Genomic DNA, 16138 nt, shown 5'->3' with positions numbered 1-16138 from the left:
ACCTTCGGGTCAATACACACCAGGCCACCGTGTCGCGCTGTCTAATTTTTGTGCTCTCATTCAAGCAATAGTAGCGCTTATCTTCCTACACTTACGTGACAGTTCGTTTGAGTGAGCGTTGTGTGCTGAAGTCATCGTTTGTCTGGCTCTTCATTGGGCTGTTGGTGAGGCTGCTTCCGACTGTGATTCTCGTGGCGTGGCGCTACTATGTTTAGTGTTATTGTTATTTTGTTATTGTATTTCCTGCTGATAATTATACACTGAAATCTAAATGATTGCGACCTACAAAAGAGTCCAATGTTTGGACATCTTAGAACAAAATGAATGATACACGCACAAGCGCGAACTCGCAATCTTATTTCACACACTACACCTACAAGTACATTCTGCATAAACCATCACCACGCATGTGCGTTTCAAAAAAGTCACTGCCAAAAAGAAAAAAACAACAACGCATCTTCACGAAGTGAATGATTAATGAAGCTGCCTACTATAGTATAGAAGATGAAAGGACAGCGCAGGGGATAACGTATTGGACTGTCGTGTACTTTATTGATGTACACTTAAAGTTGGTTTTTGACACAGCTGTTTTCATTTTTCGTAGTGCAGAAGTTCAATTTTGGTTTTACGGACCATGAGAGAGAACAAGGCTCGACAAGAGCTTTGGCCCTGAAGGCTTAAAAATCCGAATACGTCATCTTAACAAACCTCATGAATAAACCTCATTTCGATGCTATGGAAAAAAAAAAATCTTCATTCAGTCACGCTTCAATTGCCTTCTTCCTGATTATGTAGGCTTATGTATGATTATGTATGAATATGTAGGCTTCGCAAGGTTTTCTTTGCTCTATTATGGTGCCAGCGTCTAAATTATAACATCTCTCAGCATCGCTTGACATTTACACTTAAGTAGATAGCTGCCCACTTGAATTGTTTTTTTTTACTGAAGAATAAAGGCGTTACAGAAAAGAAAAGAAAAGTTCAGGACATCGCAGCGCGTTCTGTGCCCTGGGGAGAGATCAGGGCAACCGGTGCGGTCAGGGGACGCCGCGATCGATCCCAGCACCTGTGTTGCTTCCCCGCAGGAGACACTTCCGCTTTTTCTGCCGCATGTTCCGCCTGGATATCTTGACAAGGACGCTTCGAAGGCACCCCTTCACCTCGCGACTAGCGAGGAATGCAGCTGCAACGAATGCAACAACGTCGCTTATGTCTGAATGAACGTAAGGAGTAAGCATAGACAAAATGAACAGTGGAAGAAAAATTGTCTGATGCCACATGAAGCGAGATTCCGGGAGTCATACGAAATGTGAAGTTATGTAGTCATCACGACACTGTGCACCACAGGCATTCGTGACGGTGTCCTGAGGAAAAAAGGTGATGCTCACAGCGCTTTGTGCAAGTACTGGACGGCGAGAGACTAGTGTAATCCTGGCAATCACTGTATTTGGGTAAGTGAATTCTGCTACAGAAGTACGGCGTGTATACATACAAACCCACCTTCGATTGTGGAGATGCGATGCTGGCTTGTTGGTATAGCTCGTGTTCAGTAAGTTTTCTTTGTAGCACACGTAAAAGACGGGAAAAAATGAATGCACATGTAGAAAGACAGAGCGCTAACTTCCAACAGAGTTTATTCTCGAAAACCAGTGTGCACTTGTCTGACGAGTCACACTCATGTGAGCACGTGAGAAAAGACCAACACAAATATGAATATACATACACTGATATTCTCATTGCTTGCTCAGATACGTGACGGCTGACACACGTCTCCTAGGGCAGCAATCTGTGCTATCATGAGAGGAGGCATTTCACAATTGCCCCGTCATGGTGGTCTAGTGGTTAAGGTACTCGGCTGCTGACCCGCAGGTTGCTAGTTAAAATCCCGGCTTCGGCGGCTGCATTTCCGATGCAGGCGGAAATGTTGTGGGCCCGTGTACTCAGATATGGGTGCACGTTAAAATACCCCAGGTGGTCGAAATTTCCGGGACCGTCCACTACGGCGTCTCTCATAATCATATATGGTGGTTTTGGGACGTTAAACCTCACAAATGCATCAATCATTTTTCATTCAAGAAACAATGACACGTGAGGGAGCAAGTTTGTTGTTACCGTTTATCGCTGTCGCTATAGGAACTGGCGTGCATGCGGTTATGTTTGGTCCTTCCTAACTTTTACGTGACATATACAAAAGAGCGGCCGGTACTGAGTACGCATTTTACGCGCGGAGAGTGGTATATTCTGAGAACTTTTTATGCCCAAATAATCACCGGCTACATAGAGCTTTAGAATATAGGGCTCGCAAAACTTCGCTCTAGCATTTGTCGCCACTGCACATGCGTCGTTAACTACCCGCTTGCGCTTTCCGTTATACGCATTATACGCAAAATAGCTCGCGTGTGGTACGTACGCTATGTTTGCGTGCCCTATTCTAAAACTGCTGTATGAGTTCGTGCTTCGTCACGTATTGCGCATGCGAAGCTAAACAAACGGCCGAGAACAATGACAGCGCGGCGTGGGATCGGCTGACTGGGCAAACTGCGAAGGATGTTTTTTTTTCTTTCTTTCTTTGTTTCTTTTTTTTTTTTGCTTATATCCTTTATATGGTGCTCTATGTTCGTTTAGCTCACTTGTCCTAAAACCTTTAGGCCGTCCGAAAGAGGCACTGCGTTGGCAATGACAAGATCTGGGGATTTGACATACCGAAACCAAGATACCATTATGGGGGACGCCGTAGTGGAGGGCTCCGGCGATTTCGACAATGTGGTGTTCAGTATGCGTGGGTCTCAATTTCCATAGCGGTAGCACTTCGGCTCTGTCGAAGTGCGACTGACATGGCCGGGATCGGACCAGCAACTTTCGGGTCAGTAGCCGAGCACTGTTAAGCGTGAAACATATGCAGCGTTTCTGCCAGCGTTTTCCCGGCGCTGATTCCCTCGGCGTCATCGCGCCAAGGCCAGCGCGAAGGCCAGCGTCAGTTCAGCGTCGCACAGTGTGTCCAAGAGGATGGACCCGACACTTTGCAAAGTAGTGTGCAGGGTGCGTCAATACAGCAACAAAACATATTCCTCAAAATCGGTTTCGGGCCTTATTTTCAGTTCTGAGGTGAGAAAAGCAAATCATAATACTACGTATAAGTTTTTTTTTTACTTCTGGCGCTAGCTGTTGAGAATAAGAAGAACCAGAAACTCGATATGTACGTCTCCTGAGCTTGGAAGTTGTTGTACATCTTTGAGGCCACGTATTTAGCCATTACACTCAGGTTTGCTTACCCTGCTGATGGACTTTGGTAGGGTCAATGCCTCCTAAAAAATTATGCCGTGAGCGTGAGCCGCAAGCGTGCTGCCCTACCCTCTGATTTTACCCTCCCCCTCTGGCGCGAAGGTGAACGCCTCTGGCGGCCGCTCCCTGCGAACACAGCTATGCTCTCACAGTTGCCCCAGAGCAGCTGTGGTGTCACGTGACAGAGCGGTATGGTTATGTCACGTGATTTGTCGATACGTAGGCGAGCGTTCGCACGCGGTGGATGGTCGCAACCAACTTCCTTGGTCGCAACACGTGGCAGGAGGCATGGCCTCCGAAATTGCGTGCTGGCAGGAAGGTCCCAATTGAAAAGAGAACGACGTTCCGGACACACTTTTTCTAGGAGGCGTTCGTATGGCGCTCGAAAACGGTTCGAAGGAATCCTGATTGATTGATTGATTTGTGGAGTTTAACGTCCCAAAACCACCATATGATTATGAGAGACGCCGGAGTGGAGGCCTCCGGAAATTTTGACCACCTGGGGTTCTTTAACGTGCACCCAAATCTGAGTACACGGGCCTACAACATTTCCGCCTCCATCGGAAATGCAGCCGCCGCAGCCGGGATTTGAACCCGCCACCTGCGGGTCAGCAGCCGAGTACCTTAGCCACTAGACGACCGTGGCGGGGCTCGAAGGAATCCTGACCGCTTTCCGTCAAAGCTTCTGAGAATCAAGCATCAGTTGAAAATTTTTTGGGGTCACACGGAGCACGGTGGTGAATTAACAGAACCCAGGCGGGCGGCAGCCATTTCGGCAGCGACAACGATGTTTTTACGTAGCGGAAGTCGCTGGTAGCCATGCGCTCATTGGTTCTCCATCCATCGACTCACTTCCGGCGTCGGCGCCGACGCTGTAGATACCTGAATCGTCCAGAAGTGGACGTTTCGGCCACCGTCGCCGGCAGCGCCGAGTGATGCCGGCGTACGAAATGCCAGGAAAACGCTGGAAAAACGCTGCGTATGTTTCGGGCTTAACCGCCACACAACCGCGGCGGACATGCAGTGGCTTGCGATACGAAGTGCCCGATAAAATGTAAAGACTGATGCGTAGGATGGCATCAAAGCTTCGTCAGGAAGGCGAAGGCGCCTTGAAAACGGAACATGTTCTCTGAATGCTAAAAGCCGTGTGGATGCAGATTTCGTGCACGTATTAAGTATAAGACAGCTTTCTTTTGTGAGTCTTAAAGGGAAAAGAAGAGAAAAGTGAGCCCCGTAGCTGTCTGCATCGGAGTGCGACACCTCAACAGTAGCTCACAAGGGATGGGGGGTAAGGAGGGATTAAAAGGGTAGGAATAAAGGTATATATATATATATATATATATATATATATATATATATATATATATATATATATATATATATATATATATATATATATATATATATATATATATATATATAGTGAAGAATAAAGGAGCTCTCTCTCTCTCTCTCTCTCTCTCTCTATATATATATATATATATATATATATATATAGAGAGAGAGAGAGAGAGAGAGAGAGAGAGAGAGAGATGCGCTGGGACAGTGAGCGACGACAGAAGAGATAGGAAAATGAAACACGGTCACAGGAGTCCGAGGACGGCGCACCACTTGCGAGAGCTCTTGTCGGCGAGAGGAGTTGGCGTAGGGCAAATCCAGTCGGGCAGAGCTGCGCTGTCGTCGGAGATCGCGAGGGCACAACCGGTCGGCACGGAATCCAGCGAGGGAGTCCTATAAGACAGCGCGCGGCCACGCTTTTGTGTATTGCCGCAAGCTTCTCATTCTTTGTGGTTGCATTAATAATGTAAGCGGGCCTACGGTTTCTTAGCACTATGTATACACGCACGCACTCCGTTGATGGAAATGTCATCGACGTGGTCGTGTCTCTAATTGTGTCCGCGTGTCCATTTGCGCCTCGTAATCTTGACAAACATCGGCAGCGGGGGAAATGTGCCTCGTCTAGAACGTAAAGAAGGAGCTCCTGGAAAACGGCCACCTCGATCAGTAAGGCCGGTTGTCTTGCGGAATGAGCCGGTAAAGGGTGTTTTGAGACATTTTTAGAAAATTTCCGGATGGAGCATGCGAGTGTAAGCGACTTGCAAGAATGTCTATAATGTATTTTTTTTTAAATGTCGTTCCAGTGGTCGTTGCACCGCCGTAAAACTGAGCTTAGAGGGCGCTTACGTAATCACGCTTGTACTGTCCTTGCTGGGGAGATAGCGCGACTGGTACAGGTCATCGGGAGTTTTGTCACGTGGACACCATTACTACTTGTCGTGAAGAAAGAAACTCGGGCTTGCTGAGGCATTACAGCGAGCAAAAGAAATGAATGGCGAAAGAAAGAAAATGAAATGGTGAATTTATTCTTTTCGTGGACACTTATGCGTTCCCTTCGTCATGCTATCACGCTGCTTTTCTGTGTAATCTGTAAAATATCCCTGCTCTTTATTAAACGAAAAAAGGAAATGGAAATTTGGGAGCACATTTGTCTATGTTGGACAATGTATAATGAGAACTAACAGACAGTTATGTCAATTAAAGTATAAGGGGATGATAATATTATGAATCTTAATTTAAATGTAAAGAAAGAAAATTGGGCGAAAAAAAAATCTTGCCGGCAGGGACCGAACCTGCGACCTTCCGATAACTTGTCCGGTGCTCTACCACTGAGCTACGGCGGCGGTCATCCTTCCGCCCATTTGATAAGGTGTACATTTATAGCGTCGGTCAGCGCTGCCAGTATCCGTGATGGCTTGTGTGGTGCACTCTTTTGCTGTCTTTTCGGCGTCACGCATGTGATCGTGTTACGAGTTGGCAGGTAACCAATGATCCCTCGTCGCAGACCACCCAAAGGCATCAAGTCTACCAGCACGAGACCCTCGGTATGAATGAAAGAAGAAATTTGAAGGGTTCGCTTTTCTCCGTCAGGCACGCATTGAACCGCGACTCGTAAAACACTTTGTTCAGCTTTGAGGTGGAGCCAGTAACAGCTTTTATGACCGCAAATAATTGCGTGACAATGCTGTGGTTCTGCTGCCGCCATTTGTTGATTGATTGATTGATTGATTGATTGATTGATTGATTGACAAGTGGGGTTTAACCTACCCAAACAAGCATATCATCATGAGAGTTGCCGTAGTGGAGAGCTCCGGAAGCTTTGACCACCCGGGGTTCTATAGCGTGTACTAAAATCTGAGCAGAATTTTTCGCCTCAATCGGAAATGCAGCTGCCGCAGCCGGGATTGGATCCCGCAGCCCACGGGTCAGCAGCCAACTATCTAGCCACTTGACTACCGCGGTGTGCCATTTGTTGGTCGAACTGTTGCCTTATGCCTTTTTAGTGGAAGTCGTGTGTAATAGGATTTATCCAACACAAATACATACTTTTGATGGTTCTATAGCTTTGTGACAGGCCGCACCGATTGGTGCGGCACAGAGCCGTTTACTTGGCTAACCGTGGCCTTCATCATAGGCCACTTGTGAGTGTTCGGATTTACCCATAACATTTCCTAAAATTACCTACATAAAGGGGAATCGGGCGCTGCGATCATTCGGTGATCAAGGGAATGATGGGTAGTACACGGACTTGACTGGTCTTCGTACTTGCAGGGGGTGAATCGCACTTGTGGCTCGTTTATTGCTGTGTTTCGGTTTTGTTTTGAAAGAAACAACGAACCCTTTTGAACTTCCTGACCCAATTTTGAAATGGTAAGCCTAAAATAATAAGGTGGTGATGCGCAACCGCTGAACATTTGCTGATTTTCGTTTCGTAGAAAACAGCTCCAAGCCACACGAACACATACGGAGCCAGAAGTATGAAGATTAGACAAATCCGTGTACCAGGAATCATTCGCGTGCTCGCTGAAGCGCCGCGCGTTGCAGCTCCCATGGGGACTAGCGCGAGAGTTCTCTTTAGTGTATATTTAGGAAACTCTGTGGATTTACGCAACGCCAGTGCATTCATTTACAATTCCCACCAGGGTTACAATGTATCCCGGACATGAATGGCCCGACCAAAAACAGATTCGCTGTAAAGGCCTTTGAGGTGGCCAGTGAAGCTGTGCTATCGCTACAGACCCGGCATGTACCAATCGCCCCTCGAACTGCACGAAATGACTGGCAGGAAGACAACCGCACACGTACTATACCGAAACTTTGGCATACGAAAGTGTAGTGACGCTATTTCTTGCTTGGTATGCCCCAGTTGCCGCCTCACGACTGTCGTAACTTATTTAGCCATGCAGTAGACGCTGCTCCGCATCGCGTGGTTTTATTTATTGATTTATGTATAAAAATAAATATCGTCAGCTCCGTTTTGCGAGCCTCCGTAAACACACAGGGAAAGAAAGGCAATTAATCAGCTGTATTACTCACCAACACAAATTACGTGAGTATCAAGCAGTTCACCAAGCCTGCAAGGCGGTCGAGGAGCTCGGCATCTCAGTCCCCACGTGGGAGCGGCCCGCGGCACAGTGATCTGTGTTTTGGAGGACCCAATAAAAGTCTATCCAATCCAATCCAGCAGTGGCGCGTTGATAAGCGTGCCAATTTGTGTGTCGTCTTAATTGCGTTGACGCTTGTGCTCCTCACGTCGCAATCAGTGCTTGCGCGAAACTGCATAACTGAATTGTCAGTATGTAAGCTCCTGTAGCGGTTTCCTCGTGGCCGGTCATTGCAGACGTTGTCCGAGCGACTCTGTACAATGATCTGTGTGGTGCCACTTCGTGCTTGCCTCCCTCGGCCCCGGTCCCGCCTCTGGGCTTGCATCCGAAATACTTGGCGATCTCCGTGCCGCGTGGCTCACCCGTGCATACACACACAGGCCGAGCCCGGTTTGCGGTCGCGTACGAAGTGCGCGCGGTGTGGAGGAGTGGTGCTTCCGCTCGGCTGCACGTCACTGCATAAGTTAGTAGATGCATACGTTTGCTGCACATCTTGTTTCTGGCGCAGTGCATGCGCGGGGAAGAGAGACAGCTGGCTATCGGCTTCAGCTGAGGTATACGCGGACCGGAGTTATCCTCTTTTTTGATGGAAAGCTTTCGTGATTACACGTCGAACGCCACTCTTTGACAAATCTGTGCATGCTCGAACGTTTTCTTGGTTGGTGTATCAATACACATTCGGTCGTTGGCGCTCATCTGCCCTGCGCTTCCCTTTGCATTCTTCATGTTCAAAAAAAAAAAAAAGTGGCGCCGGATGTAACATGTTTACCAACGTTGCTCAAGCAGCCGCACGGCCGGGGGCTGCACGCAACTGCCGCATCTGCCGGAGCCGTCACGGCCAGGAATCGTCGTGGCGTGCACGCCCCTGCCGGCAGGGGGTTGGGTGACGCGATCTTGGGCGGCGTTGGCGACGCGTTGAGCTGGTAATCCCCGCGCACTGGGGATTATCGATGGGCCGCGCGAGGCATGCTCGTCGATCGTGAAAGTCTTTAGCCGGCTCCCCGCGGCGAGGACGCGTCGGCTCCGATCGGGTTTGGCCGAGCGGATCGGACGCGTATATTACGTGCCGTGAGACGAGAATTTAGTGCGCCTTTGCGCATCGATTACCGGAGGAGGAGAAATACCGAATGGCGGCACCGAAAACGCCACTCCGTCTGAACTTACCCGCAGTTCGCTCGGAACGTCATGCGGGGTCTACCTACAGCGCGCGCGCTAACTTCATTGCACGCACGCTACATTCCTCGCGCAGGTTGTTCGTGCTGACTAAGGCATCATTTTTAGTGCATTTTAACTACGGACCGTCTTCCACCTCTTCTCCCCTGTCTAGTTATTACCTTTTTTCGGCACTTCGCAAGACCTGAATGAACCATTTGTGCACCACTTTGCCCGTAATCTTTGTCTCGTATACACGTCCCGTAATACCAAGCGCTGCAACTCGTAAGCATGTATATAAAAACGTATACTTGAAGGACACGGGAGAATAGAGTTTCCTGTAGCTCTGCATTGTGTGCGCGGACCTGTTGCAAATGAATGCGCGATCAGCGCGCCGACATGATCGACGCCTTTCCTGACGGCAGAAACTGGTGCGAAAGCGCAAGACGTGCCGCCGCTTGTTCCTGATACGCCCCAGTCGTGCGACGCGAAATCGTTGCTGGTTTACGCCCGTCGCCGTTACGGTGGGCCACGTGGGAATGGCGAGCTGGCGCTCTTGTTCCCTCGATTGGAGAGTCCGCGGCGGCCGCCTACGGAAGCAGGACTGCTCGGGGCCCGTGTACTTAGGTGTCGGTGCACTTTCACGAAGCCTGCAAGTACACTTAATTTCCAGACGACTAGGGCGTCTCTCATTAGTATGTTGTGGCTTTAGACCTTGCTCGAAGCAAAGTGCATGAGGGCCTTGAAGTCATGCGGGTCATGCATGGATCTTCTTGATTGGTAGTAAGAAGGCAGTTTGGGTGATTGTGTGTTGCTGACATGTGTCTTATATATAATGCGGGTCATCTGCGTATTGACAGCTCGCACGTAACGACAGGAAGACACAACATGGCGGCTTGGATGACGTTAAGGCTGCAGCATAACGACATGGTCATAAAGATGCTTCATTGTGATAGCGATGTCGCTGAGACGTCATTGGTACTCTGTGCGTGATTAGCTAAGGAAGCGACATGTGATGTATTCTCACAGCACCTGTGTGACACCGCGTGCAAAGTTTGCGTTCTTTCGTGTTAATGCTTAAATGTGGCTGTTGCAGCGGTGTCAGTGCAAGCCCAGAACTGCATTAACGCATGCAGAGACTCGAAATAGGGAACGGTATGCGATCTTTGCTAGGTTAGCGTCATGGCCACATGGTGCGTGATGACAGCACAGTGATCACGTAATCATGAAAGAGCTGTTACGCACAAACACGAAATAGTAGTCCATTAACTGTCGTTGAAAGTCAAAGCCATTTTATTATTCCCCGGATTCGTACCGTATACCACAAAATTTTTTTGTATAACCCTTTATATGCATTTGCTAGCGATAATCACGTCATGTCGAGACGAATCTTGCCTCTCCTAATAATGTTGCTCTGATATACGTATTTGAGCAGGAATTACGCTGATATGGCCTAAAGAAATACTGTGCAACAATTAGAAAAAAACTGATTAAAACATTGAAATTCGACTTCGAAGATGCCACTGTTCCGATTAACAAAGTTTATCTCGTGCATTTTTGCACAGGTAACCGTGTTTTTGGTGCACTGTCGGCGCGCGGCGGCTGCCCATGAGCTTCAGCCGTGACGTCACATCCTCCTAGGTGCATACAGGGTGCGTGAGTGCCTGTCCTCCTCCTGCTTTTCTCAACAACTTCTTTCATCCCGCTCTCTCCCATTTTCACAAAAGCGCTTATGCGTTTTACCCCAGCGGGGAGCATTGTTCGCTGCCAGTGCTGATAATAGTAGTTCTGCAAACCGTGGGGCGGCTGAGCGAGTTGATAGACGCGGGTGACGGCGTACATTGTTAGTATGGTTAGCATGACGCCTGTTTCCGGCGAGTGTAACGTCACCCACAGCCGGACTAGGGAAGCGCCACCCACCACAACCGGGCTATAGAGTGCGCGCAGTTTACGGCGCGGCAGCTGCACGAGGAGTTTTGAGAAATGATCTTGAAATACATTGTTTTCCTCTGGTATCTGCCTGAAATGAACGTTTTCTTTATCGATTTCAACTCGTATAATCTTTCAGTGTGGCGAAAAATCTTCGCGACGAAAATTTTTTTCAGTATCCCTTTAAACCGACGATGGGGAAAACAAAGGTATGTGGATTACGTAGATCTGATTTGTCCTGTTTCACTCCGTGAGTTGAAACGGGGAAATTGTGTACAGGCATTTCCACTTTGGAAACGCCGGCAGCGCTAGTGTGGCGCCTGACGATACACCTCGCCTCGAGCGGCGTTGCAGTGAGTGCGGCACTGTAGTCAGAGAGAATATATTTATTCATATCAGGGCTATGGGAGGTGCCCCTCTTCCACGACCCCACTGGCTACAGTGGCTCGCCAGGCTTGGTCATAGAGCGCGCCTATCTGGCATGTTATATATACAAAAGTGGAGGGTAATTGAGCGCACGCCACAAGTTCCAATCCGCCCGTTTCGTGTTCCAAATAGTGACTGCTGACTATGTGAAGTGTGATGTGTTGCATGCATGCTTGATATTGATATGGCCTACTTAAACATCTCATGTATCTTGCCTGTTGTGTATTTAAGCTATTGCAAAATACAGAGACAGAAATACCGCTCACATATACCATCTAATAATGGTGTCGCTTAAAACAACGACAATTTTTTAATGTTATCTAATAAAGAACTGATTCTATGAGATACTGAATACTAATACTGTTTTAACCTTATATGAAGACGACCCTACGTTTTCAAGAAGAATTTATATTTTGTGCGGGCCTCCGTATAGACATCGCGGATTGCTGCAGTGGCTGCCGGCTGTGTGCGGCTGCTCGAGAATGGCACACAGAACAGCGTCGTCGTGGATACCATCCTCAATGATGTACGACAGCGCCCGTGCTGAACGTAATAATAATATACGTCTGTTGTACAAACATAGCTTTAAAACAGGTGAGACTATGGCGACAACGTGGTGCTTGCTCCTAACTGAATCAGACGAAGCGGCTTTGGTCGAAGAGGCACGTCTTTTTTTTATAGTTGAGAATTAATGTTGAACTTGTTGTGTCCTACATTGTAAGCAAAAATTTGCCGCGATGGGAGTTTCTCCAGCATATGAGCCCTCAAAACTCGCCTGCCCCAATTATATACTCCCCGGTACGGAGTGAACTCAGCACATGTCGTAAAACGCCCCCTGTTTAATGACGTAGTTTATGAACGACAAGACCATGTTAGACTCCCAACGGAGTTCCAGGTCACATGGTTGAAACTGCCTATGAGAGTTTTAAAAAGCCTTTTTGGACGTGACGTGCGTATGTATGTGTGTCTGTTTTTGTGAACGGGCATATGTTTGCACGTCGGTGTGAAGCGCCAGTGTTTTGTGTGGCTGACCGTGTGAGCATCTGTGTGAGCATTTGTGTGCTGACCGTGTGAACAGGCAACAAAATTATGAGTGCAGCGAAGATTTGCAACTACCGGTTGGTGTTAAGTGCGAACATTTCAAGATATTTCGCACCGTTGAACCACGCTGGACATCATTTCGATTCCTCAACAAAACGCCGCGAATGCCGTGCTTCAAAAGACCGAGTTGCAAAAGATTTCGAAGAATAATTTAACGGTAAGATAAGTAAGCTGTTACGATCGTCAGCGACTGCTCCTGGAGTTTTACCGTCTAAGACTTCGAAGTGGACCGAAGTAGGCTTCGCTCGACCACGGCAGGCTGGCCAGCAACCGGTGTGAGAGTTGCGCCGGCGACGCACTCGCGCCGAATCTGCCGATGGTGGCTTCTTGCAGTGTCACCCGTATTTCACCGGCTGCAAAATCTAAGCGGTAAGGAGGGCTCCCTATGCTGTCGGTATCAAGTCGGCGTCGTAGCGAACTCGCACTGCGCGCCGGCCACCAGCGAGGCAAAGATTGTGTTTCACAACAGATATATAAAGGCTGCTGGCATGAATAACAGTCTTCTGCGCCGTGCGACCGCAGCTGTCAAATGGCTAGCTCGAAGGCTAGCGCCGAACGAGGCGGAGACACACAGAAACAGCGTGCCGCATGCATGCCCATGCAATGCATGCGAGAAACAGGAATCGCGACTGTGAACTGTCTCATTCGTTTAAGTCAATTGCTCCGTAGCTTAAACTGCGCGGACACCTATTTCTGTGCGTGGTAAAAATAACGAGCGGAAAACTGCTAAGCAGCAAGAATTTTGTGATCGACAGCTCTCATTCATCGTGTAACCGTGCCGTACTGCTGAGTGAGGCCTAGTCGTCGAACGTTGTAGCGGCGGTGTATCTCGGATTCTTGGTTCATCGCTGAAGTTGCTGAATTTGCGTCGTTAAATTGTTCATGCACAGACGTTCGGGCTTTGCGTACGATTCATTGCACTTTACGGGTTCGCACACTGCTAATGCAAATGCAGCCTGTACGACCAAACACCAACTGACAAAGAACTTTTGCTATAGTTAAAAACTAAATATATATTAGATGGGTTTAAGATAAAAGGCATGTGTGTTCAAGTGCTAGCATCGGGCCATCGCAACCATATATTTACGCTGTGCATGTATATTGCTTAATTATTTATAAAAGGAGGGTCCCTTCAGAGCTACATGTGAGGTCAGAATATGGTGCTTATATACCCGGTGATTGAAGTGTGGGTGTGAAGCGCGAGCGTGAAGTGTTTGTGTTGTGTGTAAGTGCTGTAATAGTACGTGAGCATTGTGTGCATGTTTGTGTATTGTGATAAATATTGTGTGCTTCGAAGGTAACTGAGTTAAAGTTACGTCGCACATAATACGGCTGCGGAAGTGATTTTCTTTTCTTTTTATTTTCTCAGTGGATGTAAAAATTTACTCCCATACTGACCTGAAAAAGATCCCCGATGGTTGTGAAACAAAAACTCCCCTAGAGCCATCGAAAAAACCCCTCATGTTGTGGAGTAATACTCCCTCTGGGCGGTGTTTATAAAACTACCATCGGGGCATGCGCTAGAGGACAAGTCGTTTACTCCCATCTCGGCTTATTTTTGTTTACAGTGTACGGCAGGGATCTCGCAGCTCAAACTATTCTCACTGGACTACCCATTGCACCACAATGATAACGATGCTGTTATTGGCATATATACTCACTTGCCATGCGCTGAATTCGGCGACACCTATACTACTTGTTTCCATATTTCTGTGCCAGAGGGACGCTCTGAAATATTATGTGGTGAAGCTGCAGTTTCGCACTACAAATTGTGTGGCTTCTCAGGACAGTTGAACGCAGCCCGTTAGAATCACTTGGGGGTAACACGTGATTTGCATTGCGACACTGCAGTTTTACAGGGGGTCTCCATTGAGTGAAACATGGAGTCCTTTTTTGGTGACGAGCATTGTTCTGCCGGTATGATAATCTTTTTCCCGCCTGTTTCCCATTGCCGATGACGGCGCCATGTGCGCATGTCCCACTGCATACACCGCCTTTAGGTAGCACAGTTTTGTGCCTGTCTTCCGAATGCTTTTAGCAACCATGCGTTACGGTGAAGCTGATCCTCGGGCTAATGTTTGCATATTTCGACAAGGTCGCCTCAGTGAACTGGATGGACGCTATTCGCCGATAGTAACGTTGATGTTCGACACGCCCAACAGGTTGATCGGCGATGTGGCACGCATGTCGCCTGCAGAAACTGTGGGCAGCTTCACCGCATAGCTGAGGTTGCTAACCAGATGTGCGCGCAACTCTGCTACCTAGAGATGTGCAATGCACAGTATACTCTGATGTCCCTCAATCTTAGTCGTGAAGCTGGACTCCTCCATTTGATCTGCATCCGCTGGCAGTGTGCACATAGCGCAGTTAATGAACGAAGCCACGCTGCTTTTCGGAGAGTGCTCGCTAATAGGCGTAGCTTACACGCTCTGCCCGTCTAAATGGCGTCTATCTGCGGCTCTCTGATACCCCTGCCACACGGCCACCACCGAACTCTGTTAAATTCTGTCAACGTAAAGCTCCGCTAGGTCGTTCGACGGAGATGGAGTTGTATCAGGGTCACATGGCAATAACAAGGTTTAAATAGTTGCCGCGAGTGGGTCGGCCAGCAATGTTTGAGTTTCACAGAAGTATCTCAATTTCATCTACAGGTGTTTTTTTGTGAATCTTCATTATGCGGTTTTTACGAGAACACAATATTAAGTACGTCTGAATGCAACAAAGCATTAGAAATCATTTCAAATGGAATCACATTTGCTAATTGTAGCAGTACTGTCAGCGACGCTGGCCGCCTTGTGCCTAACGCTATGTTTGTTTGCTCGGCGACTAGTAGGTTTTGTAGCCCGTGTACCAAAGTTCTTGCGTTTCCTAGTTTGCTGAGCGCATCCCAAGTCACCCCTGAATTAGGTCTGGGCCCATTACCCATTCCTGCAGCCGTCGATGCAGGTGACAATGATTCAGCGTTGTCAGTCAATCCTCTCCCGGTCCACGCAAACACGGCGACGACAATAACCGGACGCATGGACGATGCCCTCTTCACCGCGCCAAAGAAACACACGTCATGAATGAGTACTGCAACAAAAGAACGTTTGATATTGCCAAAATGTATTTATTGTTGTCACTGTGGCAATTTACTGCTTGATTTTTTTTTCTGACTTGCCGATACTTGGAGCGAGAGTACTTCGTCCCGCTGCAAAGGGAGATCGTCGAATGTCCTTTGCGAAATGCTCCGTTTACCTTCGTTTGCGTAAGGGTTGCCGTGTGACACGCACCGCATTCCTCTTGTCGTAAGGACGAAAGAGCTAAACGGTGTTCGCGGGTGCCCGTGTGACAAGCTTCCGCCGGATGACACCCTCGAGTCGCTCCGGTTCTGGCGCACGCAGCGCACTTGATCCGGCCTAATGGTGCCCGTGAACAGCTCGGGGATTACGTCGGATTTGCTGCCTCCGATCCGCCACTCGGGGGCCGTAGTAGATTTGGCGGCCGTGCGAGCTCCTTGGCTTGCCTGTTCGGCACATGTAGGCCGAAGTGGGAATGTATTCAACGGATCTTAGTTGGTCCTTTTCTCTTCGCTTGCGCGATTTCACACCAATATTCTAGACAGAATTAATGACAATTGTTCTTGCACTGAGTAAACTCCCATCACACATCTCTTCAGTAGTGGTGTTAACAGATTCCTTGACCAAGTGCACTGCGCTAGTAGCATCTCACTTGATCAGCTACCTCGCAGAACTTTATTCGTACATGCCAAATCATGTGCGGAACATCCGTCTGGTTTGGGTACCAGGCCACACTGGATTAGAGTT

General features: G+C 48.3%; 1 protein-coding gene across 5 annotated transcripts in view; it reads left to right on the top strand.

The window, feature by feature from the left end:
- LOC119180745 (latrophilin Cirl) overlaps window positions 1-16138 on the top strand; it is a 490851-nt gene that overhangs the window by 155605 nt on the left and 319108 nt on the right. Inside the window, exon 2 of one of the 5 annotated variants that reach the window (XM_075882932.1) lies at window positions 10442-10528. The exons of the other annotated variants lie outside the window; for them this stretch is intronic. The gene's annotated coding sequence lies outside the window, so the exon portion shown is untranslated. The remainder of the gene's footprint in view (window positions 1-10441; window positions 10529-16138) is intronic. 5 annotated transcript variants of the gene reach the window in all.

This window comes from Rhipicephalus microplus, unplaced genomic scaffold (assembly GCF_043290135.1).
Source record: "Rhipicephalus microplus isolate Deutch F79 unplaced genomic scaffold, USDA_Rmic scaffold_14, whole genome shotgun sequence".
Taxonomy (NCBI): domain Eukaryota; kingdom Metazoa; phylum Arthropoda; class Arachnida; order Ixodida; family Ixodidae; genus Rhipicephalus; species Rhipicephalus microplus.
The sequence above is the reverse complement of the archived record's forward strand: the minus strand, read 5'-3'. Positions and strand labels throughout refer to the sequence as shown.